This window comes from Chiloscyllium plagiosum, unplaced genomic scaffold (genome assembly GCF_037043375.1).
Source record: "Chiloscyllium plagiosum isolate Xiang-an unplaced genomic scaffold, Cpla_swu_hap1 HiC_scaffold_31, whole genome shotgun sequence".
NCBI classification, from domain to species: domain Eukaryota; kingdom Metazoa; phylum Chordata; class Chondrichthyes; order Orectolobiformes; family Hemiscylliidae; genus Chiloscyllium; species Chiloscyllium plagiosum.
Genome location: NW_028270169.1, coordinates 56030549 through 56045008, shown reverse-complemented (window position 1 = coordinate 56045008; position 14460 = coordinate 56030549).

Below are 14460 nucleotides of genomic sequence, written 5' to 3'. Positions count from 1 at the left end.
TAGAGTCACAGAGATGTACAGCACAGAAACAGACCCTTCGGTCCAACTTGTCCATGCCGACCAGATATCCCAACCCAATCTAGTCCTACCTGCCAGCACCCGGCCCATATCCCTCCAAACCCTTCCTATTCATATACCCATCCAAATGCCTTTTAAATGTTGTAATTGTACCAGCCTCCACCACTTCCACTGGCACCTCATTCCATACACGTACCACTCTCTGCGTGAAAACGTTGCCCCTTAGGTCTCTTTTATATCCTTTCCCTCTCACCCTAAACCTATGTCCTCTAGTTCTGGACTCCCCGACCCCAGGGAAAAGACTTTGTCTATTTATCCTATCCATGCCCCTCATAATTTTGTAAGCCTGTATAAGGTCACCCCTCAGCCTCCGACGCTCCAGGGAAAACAGCCCCAACCTGTTCACTCTGTCCCTGTAGCTCAAATCCTCCAACCCTGGCAACATCCTTGTAAATCTTTTCTGAACCCTTTCAAGTTTCACAGCATCTTTCCGATAGGAAGGAGACCAGAACTGCACACAATATTCCAACAGTGGTCTAACCAATGTCCTGTACAACCACAACATGACCTCCCAACTCCTGTACTCAATACTCTGACCAATAAAGGAAAGCATACCAAATGCCTTCTTCACTATCCTATCTACCTGCGACTCCACTTTCAAGGAGCAATGAACCTGTACTCCAAGGTCTTTGTGCAGCAACACTCCCAGGGACCTTACCATTAAGTGTGTAAGTCCTGCTAAGGTTTGCTTTCCCAAAATGCAGCACCTCGCATTTATGAGTTAGTCAAAGGATATGCATGGATTAGCTATGGGTGGGTCTGGGCAGGATGCCCTTTGAAGGGTTGGTGTGGACTCGATGGGTCGAATGGGTCACATTGGGAATTCGATCATTCTAAGAACACTAATCCCAGAGCTCAGAAAGCCAAACAGATAAAACTTACTTCACAAGTTGAGTATGTTTGAGCTGGACATAATCACACAGGATCATTGCGCTATCTAAAGGGTGTGGTGTTTGCACCCAAGAAGAAGCGATGGCTGGCTGGGATGAACCATAATGGCACTGGCCTGTGATGTGGCCCACCACACAGACACCTCCAACTCATTGAGCAGAATGATAAACCCTGAACAAGCATTTTGCCTTCCCCCTGGACCCGCGGGTAGGCAGCATCGACATCGAGGTGAAAGATTAGCTCCAGATCAATGTGCTACATCTTGGTCAGGAGACATGTAACCAACCTCAGGGAATGAGTTTGGTATCTCGAGAATATAATCTTCAATGGAAACCAAATACTTGTGTTTGAAGCTCTTTAACAGGAAATAATGTCTCCCTCTCTCTCTCTCTCTCTCACACACACACAGGTGTATCGATCGGGGATTAATTGTGATATCTGATATTTTGTCCTGGTTTCTTTTAACAGAGAGATTGAACACAAGGCGCCAAGCTGCTTACTGAAGACCACTTGGGAGGGATTGGATTTTTTAATAAGAACTCGGAGAAAGTGAGGACTGCAGACGCTGAAGAGTCTGAGTTGAAAAGTGTGGCGCTGGAAAAGCACAGCAGGTCAGGCAGCATCCGAGGAGCAGGGGAGTTCTGAGACGTGGATTCTCCTGCTCCCCGGATGCTGCCGGACTTGCTGAACAGCCTGAATGGGTGTGGCTAACTCTCACAGATCAGGATCTCTGGGTTTTGGTTTTGCAGCAGCACTGAGGTCTCAGCAGAGTTGGAAGCTTCAGTAAATGTCTCCTGGTGCTACTCACCGAATGTTCTCTTGATATTGTTTCCTTCTGGATTGGAGAACTGCACATATGAACCTGTATCTGAATTTGCCTTTTTTGCCAAGGGGTGTGGTTATAGGATGTGACTGTATTGGAATAGTTAATTAATCATTGTTACTGTATCTATTTGTGGGTGGCACGGTGGCGCAGCGGTTAGCACTGCTGCCTCACAGCGCCTGAGACCCGGGTTCAATTCCCGACTCAGGCGACTGACTGTGTGGAGTTTGCACGTTCTCCCCGTGTCTGCGTGGGTTTCCTCCGGGTGCTCCGGTTTCCTCCCACAGTCCAAAGATGTGCAGGTCAGGTGAATTGGCCATGCTAAATTGCCCGTAGTGTTAGGTAAGGGGGGAATGGGTCTGGGTGGGTGCGCTTCGGCGGGTCAGTGTGGACTTGTTGGGCTGAAGGGCCTGTTTCCACACTGTAAGTAATCTAATCTATTATGCAGTTATGTTTTCAAATAGAGTTAAGTTATTCTAAGTTCTTTTTTTGTTTGTATTTTAACTACAGTGTTTAAATACAGTGCTTATCGTCAGGTAGTTTGACCAGTCACATCACACCTGGAACAGGCTCTTCACAACTGCCTTTAACATAAGAAAAGGTTAGGGTCGAGCTACTCGTTATAATATATTGATGGGGTCTGGCCTGGTCCATAACAAATTGAAATATTAGTGAGCAAGTACGGAGCATACCAAAACCATCAGTCACAGCAACATTGAGAACCTCAACGTATAGACATATATCCCAGTGCTACTGCTCGAGATTTGGGATTTTGACAGGGATCATGTTTGGAAAGCAAATTAGAACGATTTTGCGCAGGCCACCACCGTCCAATATTACAATGATGGGTCAGGACCCTGAAACCCTGTGGATATTTTTACCTTTAATCGCAAAAGGTGCGTTTCAAAAGAGACTGATACAGATAAGAATGGCTGTTGTTAGAATCGAAGTGTCTGCCTGGGGAGAGTGGGAGAAAGGAGAGACAGAAAGAGGAGAAAGACGGAGGAGAGAAACCAAGACAGGGAGAGATTCTGGTGAAACGTTAAACCTAGAGTGTGAGAGAGACCTCAAATAGACTGGATTATGATTTCTTATGACTGCAAAGGTAATGAAGAGCTGTCAATCCCTACTCAACAGCACATGATTGCCCTGTAGATTATGTTCCAAACTGCAGATACGATTTTTTCCCATAGACAAATACACAAGGGCAGCACTTAAAAGCGAGTTTCAAGTCTACTGGAGTGTGCTAGTGAGACTGAACGCTCTTGTGTTTACCAAGCTGGGTGTGAATGTTCATATGCTGTGAAGGTCACAGTCTCTGTATTGTCTGTATTTTTCTGGGAAAGATGGTCTCTCACTCTGATGTCAACCAGCTCGCAGTGCAGCATCACTATAACATGGTACATACATCTGTGTTACTTGGTGAGATCCATACGAATGCTACTCACTGAAGCTCCTGGTGTTATTTTGATCTAATTTTGCTGAGGCCAATATGGGACAGTATGCCTGCCATTTGCTAAAGGGCTGAAAATGTGTTGCTGTAAAAGCGCAGCAGGTCAGGCAGCATCCAAGGAGCAGGAGAATCGACACTTCGGGCATGAGCCCTTCTTCAGGAATTTGCTAAAGGGGTTATGTATAGGCTCTTACAATCATCCAAGTGACATAGTGGTGTTTTCGTTGATTTAGTAAAAGCTATAAATCAGGTGCTTGCAGAGGTACTTACTCTTCTTAAAATTAGATTTGAGATAACGAATGAGTAACAATATCCTCCACATAAGGGCAACAGGAATATATCACAATGTCCCTTAGAAAACGCAGCACATCCCATCTATCACAAACTGCAGTGCATTTGCTGGAATAGACTTCACCAAGAAGTTTGAAAAAAAGTTTGAAAAGTCTGGAAAATGAAAAAAATAGATGGAACTCTCAAAACTTTGGAAAATAAATCATAAAAGATGGATTGCAAAAAGTGGTCAGCTTACTGTTAGATTTCCATTAACACTTACTAAAAGGCACTTGGACAGCTGCCTGGCACCGCAGCCTTTTTTGTTGCATTTTTGCTTTGACAACCTCTTCCTGTATCTCACACGGACCCCCTTTGATCTGCCCTGACTCTTACCTGCCCTTTGACCTCCATGTCGAGGTTTTCGGGTAAAGGTATGTGCTGCACACCAAAATGAAGTGGGATACCATGCACTGTTTGATTAAAGGTAACATTTGAAAACTGCAACAAAAATGTATCTGGTTGGAGACTGATCATTCCTGATGAAGGGCTCCTGCCCGAAACGTCGATTTTCCTGCTCCTCGGCTGCTGCCTGACCTGCTGTGCTTTTCCAGCACCACTCTAATCTAGACTCTGATCTCCAGCATCTGCAGCCCTCACCTTTATCCTGTTCTTTGTAATTGTTTGTTCCTTCAGTCCATAAAGACGATAACCATTCACTCCAGACCAGAGCTCTGCACTCCCAAAGGTTACAGTTCCACTCTGTCTTAAACAAGGGCAGTCTAAATTATTGCCTTAAGTGAAGAGGATTCCCAGTCTTTAAATGTCATTATTTGTATTGGTTATTAAATGCTGCCTGGCATTAGGATGTTCAAAGCTAAAGGGCCCTTAAGATTCACTTTGGGAGACAGCGTTTGCAGGTCTCGCCAACAACATGAGCAAATTGGTGACCTGAAGTGTAAAGAATAGCTCCAACGGGGAAATGGTGATTTCATTCCCTGATACTTCCTTCGTATATCTCCTGGCATCAAACAAAGGATGTGGTGCAGACATCCAGTGGCAGACTGGACAAATAGGACTCAAAACATGGACAGCTAGTGGCTGTATGCAAGGGAGTGTACATGTGGAGCGACAATGTGCCACTGCACCCCAGCCTTGATGTGAGGTGAAAGCTGATGAGGCTCAGTACCATTGATCTGCTGCATTCTGGTGTGATTCTCTGGACAGCCCTTTCTTCTTGTTCCAAAATCACACAACACCAGCCACACAGTAAACAATCTTAGATTAAAACTTTTATCTTTTGCAATGGGATATGCTGGTTTCTGTTCTTTGATATGTAAATCCCAGATATTAAAAACCGGTATCCCATTGTTTACTGTATCACATCGCCATGACACTCCTTTGGCTATAAATTCTGTGAGCACGATCTTAACCTCCAGAACCACCTGAGGGAGCAGTGTTCCGAAAGCTAGTGCTTCCAATTAAACCTGTTGGATTATAACCTGGTGTTGTGTGATTTTTAACTTTGACCACCTCAGTCCAACACCTCCAAGTCCTTGTTCCTGGTCATGGTGTGTTTAGTCCCTGAACAAGAGTGTCTCTTTTCACTGGTAAAAAAAAGACAGAGGGCAAATGATCTCATAGAGATCTCTAAAACTCTGAAGAGCTCATTTTATTTCAGAAAAGGTGTTTTGACTTGTGGGGAATCTGACTATCAAGTCCAAAGTGACACTATTTCCATTTCCCTCCCTTCCTTCCTGACAACAATGACATCCAGGAAGTCACTAGAGAACTAATTTCTCTGAACTTTATCGTTGCAGTATGTTCTAATCACAAAGTGGATCAAGTTTGATTTGAGTGAGGAAAGCGTTAACTAGGCAAAGACAGTTTATGCCTTTTAATGAATTGTAGGAGTTGGTTAAATGTTAAATCTGTATTTCCTACTTGGAGAGGACACTATGTTCACAAAGTAGTCCTGATGAATGAGAACGGTTCCCTTTAGGGAAAGAAAGTCCAAGAAAGCTCATTATTTCCTAGTCAGACCCTGAGTAATCAGAAACTCCACCCAGTTTCAGTCCCCGCCAGACAGCTGACCTACTTTCTCAGCCCTATTCAGGAGTTTTAGCTTCCGACACTGACCAAAAGCTAATCTCAGCAGTTCAAAGTCAAATCAGCCTCCGTATCTATCACTTTACAAAATGGGAGAACATAAGGCTTAATTGGAGGGAGGGGCCCTCACTTGCCTTGCTGTTTGGAATGTCCAAAGTCAACATTTGTTTTTGCAGTTTGCAACTGAAGAGGGACAAACGCTAACTCCAGGACCGAGAGCCACTCCCTTACTCTCACTTTCTCAGTGAGTCCATATTTTCCATCTGAGTTCAACCTTCACTATCACCCTAAAGGCACCATCCAAGGGATCCCGAAATTCCTGACACTCCTGACAAGTTCAAAGAACAACTACACCAGGGGAGGGATGAGTTGGACAAGTCTCCAATCACAATATCCACTGCATTTTGACTGGACCTAGATATTCTGGTGTGGTGTGAGGTTGGTGGGGGAGGAGGGGTCTCTAAAGGCTGAACACAGGCCGTGAATGGGAGTGTGGGAATCATTTCCAGGGAATATCACCCTTCATTACCCTGAAAGACTTTGGGCCTTTGGAGACTAAATCCCTCTGAGGCATTTAAAGGCTCCAGCCCATCCCGATATCCAGGGATGTTCTTTTATACTTACCACATCCTCAGATTGGATATGCCACTGTGTGCTAGTTGTGGAACGGTCTGGCCTGAGAATGGGAGGGTTGCAGCTTGAAGGAGCTTCCAATTTCCTTGGATCTTGTTAACCTTTCTAGTTGTCATTGTTTATTGATAAGACCATCATTCCACAAATCAGAAAATGCCCATTTACCCCTACTCTGACAAGCACTGAATCTATGCAGCTGCGTTCTTTCTAATACCATGTCTACATCGCCCTTTATTAAACACCTTCTAAAACCCCCAACACATAGCAACAGATTCATGGGAACCACCTGGAACATCCCCTCCCACCATCCCAACTTGGAACTAAATCACCTTTACTTTACCGACTCAAATCGATGGAACTCCCTCCCTAACTACACTGTGGGCACAACTAACCACCTGGTGGGCAACAATTCAAGAAGGTAGCTCATCATATCCTTCTCAAGGGCAATTGAGTTTGCTTATCTGTCATTCCTTGCAATAAACATCCTATTTTTAAAATAATTATTCGTGTTTTTATCTGTTGATCAGATAAGCTTTGTAAACTCTACAGTGAATTGCTGCAGTAATTATTAGTAATGAATGCTATCATGATTGCAATGAGGTTGACCACTGAATATGAGTTCATATTTGGGGCTGTTAACAGTCCCAATTAGGGAGCCCTGGCTGACAAGACATATACAGGAGATTCAGGGACTCTGGAGACTGGAGACTGGCTCTGAGCTGGCTCGTCAGAATCCATGTACTGTGCACATGTGGGTGACTTGGTGATAAGGTACCAGCCTCTAGAGAACTGTTCTAAATGCCAGCAGTACTCAGGATTTCACAGCAGGGACTATTGCCTATAGATTATTGTTGCTTCATCCTCACAGTTCTAATTGACTTAAACACTTTCAGACCACAACCAGACTGAGGGTCTTTGAGAATCAGAACACTCTGGGAAACATCATTAAAGTCCTGAATGAGTTTGATATGGTGGGTGTAGAGACGATGTTTCTAACTGTGCAGAGACCCAAACCAGAGGCTGCAAACATAAGATGGTCACCAATAAATCCAATAAGGAAATCAGGAGAAACATAGAAAGTTGTGGAATTTATTACCACAATGAGGGGTTGAGCAAAATAGCAAGGATTCGTTTAAAGAGAATTTGAAAAAAGACATGAGGAAGAAACTATTATGAAGGTGAGATCAGATGAAGAGGGGAAGGAGTCAAAATCACATTTTAGCTTACATATTTTATATGAGTGGGGAAAATCAGATGGGAAAAAGCTAGGTGGGAACTTCATGGAATGGTTTATAGGATAATTTCTTAGACCAGGATCTTACGGCACCACAGACTGCAGGCTATACGGTATTAGGCCTGGTTTTGACCAGATTGCATCTGGAGTACTGATCACCATTTGGAAGGAAGGGTGTTACTGCATTGGGAAGGATTACCGGACTGATACCTGGGATGAACAAAATGCCTTAGAAGGAAAAGCTAGAAAGCCTCAGCCTGTTTGTTTCACAGTTTAGAGGAATATAAGGTGACTCAACTGAACACTTAAGAAATATAAGACTGAATATATATGTAAATTGAAACTTATAGTTGAATCAACCATGATCTTCTCGAGTGGTGGAACAGCCTGGAGGGGCAAAATTCCTCTTCTTATTTCTCAGATTCTTATAAGATTCTGAGGGGACTTGACTGGATGGATGTTAAAAGGATGTTTCCTTTTGTGGGAGAATCTAAAACTCCGGCTCCAAGTTTCAACAGAAGGGGTTACCCACATCTGACAGAGCCAAGGAAATAAAATTCTCTCAGAGGGTTGTGAGTCTTTGGAATTCTTTTTTTCCCAAAAGGCGGTGGATGCAGTATCAGTTATGTTTCAAAAAGTGTTGGGACAAATTCCTGCAGATGCTGAAATCTGGAGCGAAAACGACAAACGCTGGAGATCCCAGCGGGGTCAGGCAGCGTCCGTGGACAGAGAGCTAATGTTTTGAGTCAAGATAACTCTTCATCAGAGCTGAAGTGACGTGTGGAGGGGACAGCATTTATGTTGTGGTTCAGGGGGTGGTGGTGGGGGTATTGGTTCAGGGTGCTGGTGGAGGAAAGATCTTAGTCATTTACATTAAGTGATTGGAATGTGTGGATGGCAGAACAATGGGGTGACCCCCCATAACTATCTTCACTACAGATTGTCACGCCCCCATTCTCCATCCCATTCTCCCAGTTCCTCCGCCCACGTCACATCTGTTCAGATAATGCCACCTTCCAAACAGCACTGCTGACATGCCTTGCTTCTTCCAAGACCATGGTTTCCCACTCAATGTGGTTAACAGGACTCTCAATCGCATTCAACTGATCACATGTGCTTCCACTCTTGCCCCTTCCCATCACGAACAACAGTGTGAACGGGTTCCCCTCATCCTCACTTTTCATCCCACCAGCCTCCACATTCAAAGGATCATTCACCACCATTTCAGACAACTCCAGCAGAACGCCACCACCAAACACATCATCCCCTCACTCCCCCATCTGCATTTCACAGGGATCCGTTCCTTCTGGGACACTGTAGCCCAATCCACAACTACCAACACCAGCACCACCCCCCCCCCCCCCCCCCACTTCCCATGGCTCCGTGAAGGTGCAATACCTGTCCCTTCCCCTCCTCCCTGCTCACCATCCACGGGCCTAAACAGTCTAACCCAGTGAAACAGCATTTCACCTGTTCCTCCGCCAATCATGGGTATTGTATTCGCTGCACCAAATGTGGCCTAATCTATAATGGATAAACCAAATGCAGACTGAATGACCGCTTTAAAGAACACCTCTGATCCAGGCGCAAGCACAACCCTGACTTTCCTGCAGCCTCCTCTGCGGGAACATAGCATCCCCCTTGCATATCTACATGTCCACCCTCAGCATGCTGCAGTGTTCCAGTGAATCCCAGCACAAACTGGAGGAACAACATCTCATCTCCACACGAGGCACTTTACAGCCTTCTGGACTTAACATTGAATTCAACACCTTCAAATTGTGAACATTTCTTCCCTTTCTTTTAGCTTGTTATCATGTCCTCCCCATCTCCCATACCACTTATTGTCCCTTTCCAGTCTGGCAGGAGACACACCATTGGAATGTGAGAATGGCAGAACAATCACTTAATCTGAACTAACAATATATTTTCTCCACCAGCACCCTAAACCAAACCCCCACCACCACCCCCCTGAACTACCACATATGTGCTGCCCCCTCCACACTTCACTTCAGCTCTGATGAGGAGTCATCTCAACTTGAAACGTGAGCTTACTCTCTCTCCACGGACGCTGCCTGACCCGCTGTGGTCTCCTGGGTTTGCTGCTTTCAGCATGGTTCAGAAAGGATGAAGGCCACAGCACTGAAAACATCAGATCCTTAATGAACGCGATGCTCAGTCCATGAGGCATCAAGATAGACCCTGTGGTCACCCTCTCAAATGGCTGATGACATCATTGTCATATCACATGATCAGAATCTCAACATGACGGGGACACACACACACACCTTGAATGCAGAGGGTCACGTGTACCAAGCTACATGTGCTTTCCAGGTAGATCATACCACATGAGTGGATTGGGGAACAGAACCGAGTTCAGGATACAGCATTACAGCGGCCAAGAAGGTGCAGAGAGCGATCTCCATGAACATTAAAGAGGTCCATTCAAAGATCTGATAGCAGCGGGGAAGGATGTGTTCTGGGGGAGGTTGGCTGGAATGTGGAGTTGAGATTAAAATCAGATTAGCTCGGATCTTATTGAATGGGGGAGCAGTCTCAGAGAGTCAAGTAGCCCCCTCTTGTCCCCTGTTTTGTGAATTTTCTTCATTCTTTCATGGGATAGCAGGTCAGCGATTGGTGCCCATCTCTGAGTGCCCTTGAATTGCGTGGGTTGCCCCTTTGCTAAGTGGCATAATAAGAGGGCAGCTAAGCATTAATCACATTGCACTGGATTTGCAATTAGACGTAGATCAGACCAGACAAGGACAGCAGATTTACCACCAGCAGCAAAACAGACATGTTTTAAAACAACAGTCACCATTATTGAGAGTATTTTATATTACTGATGTATTAGTTGAATTTAACCTTGTTGCAATTGTGACGGACTTGAACTCATTCCCAATCTCCTCCCTACCCCATACACACATGTTCACACATGTTCACACATGTTCGCACATGCACACACAAGCATTAGGCTGGGCTTCTGCATTACTAAGCCAGAGACATTACCACTATTCCACCATCCCCACTTAACATAAAACATAGAACATTACAGCTCAGTACAGGCCCTTCGGTCCTCAATGCTGCGCCGACCCTGTGAAGCCCTCCTAACCTACACTATTTCGTTATCATCCATATGTTTATCCAGTGATCATTTAAATGCCCTTAAAGTTGGTGAGCCTACTGCTGTTACAGGCAGTACGTTCCACACTCCCAATACTCTCTGAGTAAGGAAACTACCTCTGACATCTGTCCTATATCTACCACCCCTCAATTTAAAGCTATACATGTGGAATAGACATTATTACCAACCCTTTGTGTGAAATAGTCTGTTTCTGTATTGGACATTGTTTGTAGTTTACTGGCTGGTTACCATACAAAGGTAATGGTTGATCTTACAGAAGTGCTGATGTTTAACACAACGAAGCCACAGGAGAGACAGTCAGGGGCCAACCATGTTAGTGTGATCCAGGTAAGAACAGCAGGTTTCCTTCTCTGGAAGGATTGGTTTTATGCAGCAATGTGACAGCTCTATTGGGATTTTTATAGTCGTAATTTCCAGATTTTCTAAACTGAATGTAAATTACTTTGATGAGATTGGAATACCACTTGCCAGGATTAGTTCTGTAACACTAACTTACCCAGTTAAACAGCCCTTCCATGAACACAAGAAGTTATTTTAAGTCATAGTTGAACTTGAAGTAGGACACAATTCCCTTCAATTAACTGATTTCCTTGAGCAATGATGTATGACACTAGTGATTAACTCACAAAGTTAGAATGCATTATAATTGGATATGTATTGTGCTCAATGAAAAGTGGGTAGATTTTGAAACCACAGGCTGGACATGAAAATGACTTTGCATTTCATTTGGATGTAATAATAAATTATTTGTAAATGCATATCAGCAGTTTTTATCATAGCGGCTGTTCCATAATATGCCTTCCATGTCTTCCTGCTGGTTTTGCCATGGTAGTTAATTCTGTATTGGGTATTGCCGAGTGTGAGTCAGCTTCCTCTCCTCCCCTTCCCCACGATAGGCCAGCCTCTGCTACACTTTACACTGCAGAGCAAGATAGTGGCCTGAGAAAATGCATGATTGGCTGTTTTCTCTGTGCCCCCCGTCTTGTTTTTTATTTCTGTTCGCCTCTTCCAAACAATCAACTTCCAGCGGACATGGCCATCAGTGACTGTCTCCCAGTGGTCAGTATTGCTGTCTGCTATCTTCATATCTCGATTGCAAGTGTCATTGCAGCTATGACCCCATTGGCTAGGTCATAGAGTCACAGAGATGTACAGCACGGAAACAGACCCTTCGGTCCAACCCGTCCATGCCGACCAGATATCCCAACCCAATCTAGTCCCACCTGTCAGCACCCGGCCCATATCCCTCCAAACCCTTCTTATTCATATACCCATCTCTGCTGATATGGCTGCCATCCATCCACTGAACCCAGCCAAGTCATTGCAGACATTTTGGACTTAGCAATGAGTATATGGTGCTTGCTGCAGGATGTCTGAGTTAGGGACCTGGTCCCCGTCAGGAGAAGCTGAGGATATATCTACCATGAGTTGAGCAGGCACAATCAGCTCCAAGCATTCAATCAGGCAGATGAAATATATAGGGAAAACAACTCACTAGTCCGGGGGTAATCAGTAGTTCCCTTCCACTATCAGAGAAAACTTGGAATACCCAACTAGATTGAGATTAGATTAGATTCCTTACAGTGTGCCCAACAAGTCCACACCGACCCTCCGAAGAGTAACTCACCCAGACCCATTTCCCTCTGACTAATGCACCTAACACTATGGGTAATTTAGCATGGCCAATTCACCTGACCTGCACATCTTTGGACTGTGGGAGGAAACCGGAGCACCCGGAGGAAACCCACGCAGACACGGGGAGAACGTGCAAACTCCACACAGAGAGTCGCCTGAGGCTGGAATCGAACCTGGGACTCTGGTGTTGTGAGGCAGCAGTGCTAACCACTGTGCCACCGTGCCACACATAACCTCTGACTCCCAAGGTGTGTTATCTCTCTACAGCAAAACTGGAGTGTCCTCTCTAGATTAAAAGAATCAGCAAAATGTATGAGGACCACGGACTGCCCAAACGTCTGGGTGCTCTACTCGTCTCTCTAACTGAGTCGAAAGTAGTGCAAAATACAGCGTTAGGCACCCTTTTGCTTGCAAGATTTGCCAGGAAAAAACGAAACATTTAGATATCAGTCTGCCTTTGGGCCTGGATTTTATATTTTTTTAATGAGGGTTTACTCACTCAGCCTTCCACTGTCTCTCAAGATATTTACAAGACAGTTCACCCAAAGGTGTGAGTTTAGTTCATAGGTGCAAGGCTATGTCCACATGCCAGTTGATTAATACACTGCAGACCTGTGGCCAAATCTCCTCCAAATCCCTCTGAGCAGACTTACCAAAATGAATTTCCCAAAATCTCGTTGTTAGTTTCAATTTTATGGTCTCAGCTACAGCCGGACATACCACCATGTATCACCATGTTTCTGCTCACTCAACACCTCACTGGGATCTTTATACCCTAGCACCTCTTGAACCATATGAGATATTTCCACCTCATTTCAAAATAGAATCTCGTAACAGACAGAACCCTAAGTTTCTTCTAGACATGAGGAAATCTTTCTCTGCAAAAATCCAGCTGAAATGGGTCGTATTAATGTGAAAGTCTAGTACGCCTGTATAAGAGCACTCCATCCTACTCTTCATCCATTGCGTTAAAATTCACACAACACCAGGTTATAGTCCAACAGGTTTATTTGGAAGCACTAGCTTTCGGAGCGCTGCTCCTTCAGGTGGTTGTGGAGAATAAGATTGTAAGACACAGAACTTATCGCGAAAGTTTACAGTGTGACGTAACTGACATTATACATTGAAAAAGACCCAGATTGTTTGGTAAGTCTCTCATCTTTTAGAATGACCATGTTGGTATCAGTTCTGTCGTATGTAAATTGCAAAACTTTTTTAAAAAGTTACATTCTCGAGTGCACTTTAACAATTGGTGTCATGTCAGCCCAGATAAGGTATTGAAGGGGTTCGCTCCTTGAGAATGTAACTTTTAAAAAAAAGGTTCTGCTATTTACATATGACAGAACTGAATCCAACATTCTAAAAGATGAGAGACTTAACCAACAAACGGGGTCTTTTTCAATATATAATGTCAGTTACATCACACTGGAAACTTTCGCTATAAATTCTATGTCTTACAATCGTGTACTCCACAACCACCTGATGAAGGAGCGTCGCTCCGAAAGCTACTCCTTCCAATTAAACCTGTTGGACTATAACCTGGTGTTGGGTGATTTTTAACTTTGTCCACTGGCACCTCCAATTCATTCATCCTTTGAGTCGGCCAGTTAGCAACCAGTTTACTACAATAGTAATCTAAGCAAGCATAACACCACCTTGGAGATATAAGCCTGAGGTGCCCTATAGTGTACATAGCTAATTATTAATAAACGCAGAGGCTAGATAAATTTACAGATATCTGTCTCATTAAGAAACTGAAGCTTTGTGGTATATGTTACATGGGCTAATATATAGATAACCATAAGCACACCAGAATGGAAGGAAAGATGTCACCACTGTCCCTGACTCCTGAGCCACAGACATTGTGGATTGACACTCAGGGCTATTAAAAATGAGCTATAAAAATTGACTTGCCTGTGTTGACCAAATCCCCCAAGACAAAAATGTCAGAAAGTGGTAAACAGGTAACTTTGCACTTCAGAGGGAATATCAGCTCCATGGAGAAAGTGAGGACTGCAGTCGCTGGGGATCAGAGCTTAAAAATGTGTTGCTGGAAAAGCGCAGCAGGTCAGGCAGCATCAAAGGAGCAGGAGAATCGACATTTCGGGCAGTTTCCTGAAGAAGGGCTTATGCCCAAAACATCGATTCTCCTGTTCCTTTGATGCTGCCTCGCCTGCTGCGCTTTTCCA